Here is a 3,134-nt window from a genome sequence, read left to right on the forward strand (position 1 = left end):
TTCAATAAATTTTACTGAAGTGTGCATTGGCCATTCAGTAATAAAGGAATACAAAGAAAATAAAACATGTTATTTTCACTATTAAAATTATAATGTGGCAGCACTGGAAGAAGGTTGGTTAGGTGGGAGAGGGTGGCAAGACTCTCCAGCATCTAAGGGATACTAGAGACATACAATACCAGCATCAGGAACCAACAAAAGGTGTTGCCATGGTGATGGCTGTAGATGACAGAGTGTTTCAGATGGTCCTATGGGTGAGGCGCCCCACCTCTAAGGAGGTAGAGAGTCAGCAGTGGCCCGAGATTCAGGTGATAGATGAGTAGATGCTGGTGTTTGACCCCAAGGAGAGTGATGGGATATTTGCTGGCTTAAAATGGAGTGGCTCCCACAATGGTCCCAAGAAGGACAAAGATATGACATTTGTCTTTGACTGGGTCTTTTGGTGAGGTAGCTACTCGACAGGATATGTTATAGCACATTATACACAGCATTCTTGACAGTAGTCTCCTGCTATATGTTTGCCTCTGGAGTCACTGGGGCTGGGAAGACACTATGCTGGGAATGAAGGGAGAGCCTGGCATCATGTACCTGGCCACCATGGAACTGTATAGGCATCTTGAAGCCTGTCAGGATGAAAAACAGTTCGAGGTGCTCATCAGTTACCTGGAGGTGTATAATGAGCAGATCCATGACCTCCTTGAGCCCAAATAACCCATCAGACACAATTTGTGAGGACTCTAACTAAGGGTGTTGTGGTGCTAGGACTTTTGACCAGCCAGCTTTAGCCAAACAGCTACTATAGATGCTGGTCAGAGGAAACTGCAGCCATACACAGCACCCTGTGAATGTCAAAGCCACATCTTCCCACTCTCATGCCTTTTTCTAGATCTTTGAGAAGCAACAGGGCCAGGTTTCAGGACTGACCCAAGCTCTTCAAGTAGCCAACAAGAGACTGACTGACTTAACTGGCTCGTAGCCATCATCTAGCCCCCACACCAAAGGAGAGCCACTGCAGGAGGGTGCCAACATCAACATCTCTGTTATTACTCATTGATATCCTCAATGCGGCCAATGCAAGGGGCCACAAGTCTTACCGATTGAGACAGCAAATTGACCAGTCTGCTCAAGGACTCCACTGGGGGCAAATGCTGCACTGTGATGGTTGCTGCCATCAGCCCTTCCAACCTGACTTATGAGGATACTTACAACTCCCTCAAATAGGCTAATTATGCCAAAGAGATCAGACTCATACTAAAGAGCAACATGATCAGTCTGAATCATCACATTAGCCAATATGTCACCATCTACCAGCAGCTCCAGACTGAGTTGGCTACCCTGAGGGAGAAGCTCCAGACATATGAGGCTAGGGCTCAGGCCGTGCAACAGTGCTCCCCACAGGCCCCCAAGTTGAGCATACCACAATGCCTAGCTTCTCATTTCAGCCTGGGCACTCCAGCTAGTCCTATACCCCAGAATTCAATCCAAAGTATGAAACTTCAAGAGGAGAGCCTGGGAATAGATGCCCAGGGACAGGGCATTGTGGAAGAAAATTCTTCAGAATAGGAGCATTCCCTCCAGAACAAGCAGTGTCCAACCCAGATGCTAGAACTGAACATGCCAGGGTCCCTTAATCTAATTTTGCAGATGAAGCCAGTCATCAACCAACACTTAGTACAGAATCTAAGCAGTTGGCCCTGTGGGTGCAGCTCCTTGCCCAGCAACAGTACTCCCTGTTCCAGGCGGCCAGTATCCTGACTCCTGACATGATATGAGAATTTGGATCCTGCAGCAGTCAGTGAGTAGTGAGGAAAGCACTGAGCACAGAGCTGAGAGCGGCAGGTCTACTGGTCTGGCAAGGGGGTATCCTCTAGCTTAGGAGCTGTGTTCAAAATTTAAGTCTTTGGAGTTCTGTGGTCCTATGATATGGAGCATGGCAAAGCAATTGAATGATCTCACACAAACTCTGCGGATCCCACTTGATCATGATCACAGATCAGATAAGACATCCCAAAAGCCCACTAAGGGGAAGAAGACAAGAAAACTGAATCCCGCAGAGAGCCAGGCAACCCATCAGCTCCAAATCTGCCAGGGCCAGTCCTTCCACCCCCGCCTGAGAAAGGGCTCTCTAACTAAGGCCCATCTCTGAACCCAGAACTCCCAAAGGAAAAAGGGTTTCTTCCTCATCCTCCAGAGTCTACCCAGCTACAGTCATTAAAAGCTGGGTACCCCTGGGCCTTTCTGCCTTACAGGACTGTTCTACTACTCTAGACCTACTTACTCCTGACCTCAACACAACCTTTAATATCTCTGAGGAGTGCCTCTTCAAACCCAGCTTCCATGAACTTACTGATGGGGACAAAGTCCACCCAGAGCTTAACAGCGCAGACCAGGCCTTTGTCCCTAGTGCACCTGTCCTCATTCACCACAAAGAGTCCCAAGCCTTATCTTCCTACAACTACTGCAGGCAAGAAGAGGCACTGTGAGGTCCTCAGTCTTCCGAGGCTGCAGAAGCATTGCTTGACTCCCCAGTAGCACCTTGAAGAAGCCAGCTAGACATTTTACAGTCCCAGAACCACGTTGAGCCCCTATTGCCTTACTGACCAGAAGACTCTTAAGGGGCTGATTGGGGTGACAGTGCTGTTAAGTGGGTGCTCTGACCACGAGGTACTTCTAGCATCCATGCTTGTTCTGATCAGCCAACACCTCTTGTCCTTGGAGCTGCCAATACAGAGTCCCTGGCCTGCCTTCCTCACATTGGTGCAATTAACACTACCATGCCTTTGCTTTATAACACCCTCCCCAACCATTCATCTATTTGCCTTCTTTGTTAATCTGTCATCTTGTTAATCTTAGTATATACATACTCATTTGTGAGTGTTAAACGTGTGGCTATATTAGAGGATCCTGTCATGCTTTCTCATTCCAAAAGCTTCCACACAAGCAAGGAACTCTTGGGCTCTGTTCTGTATCCCTCAACTTCATGTCTGTTGATAGAGTTCTGGACAGTGATGGCCTCTGCATAGTGAAGGTAGATGAGAACAAGAGAGGTTGCTGACAAGTGTTGGCTTAGCTCTCCTGGTGTTTGAGATGGGTATCTTCAGTCCTGTGCCCACAGTCTGAGGTGGGAATGCCCC

At 48.0% G+C, this 3,134-nt stretch overlaps 1 pseudogene; it reads left to right on the forward strand.

Moving 5' to 3' along the window:
• Positions 1-215: 215 nt before the first annotated feature.
• Positions 216-2,847, forward strand: LOC116091141 (annotated as a pseudogene).
• The last annotated feature ends 287 nt before the right edge of the window (positions 2,848-3,134 follow it).

The sequence above is a fragment of the Mastomys coucha genome, chromosome X (genome assembly GCF_008632895.1).
Source record: "Mastomys coucha isolate ucsf_1 chromosome X, UCSF_Mcou_1, whole genome shotgun sequence".
In the NCBI taxonomy this organism is placed as follows: Eukaryota; Metazoa; Chordata; class Mammalia; order Rodentia; family Muridae; genus Mastomys; species Mastomys coucha.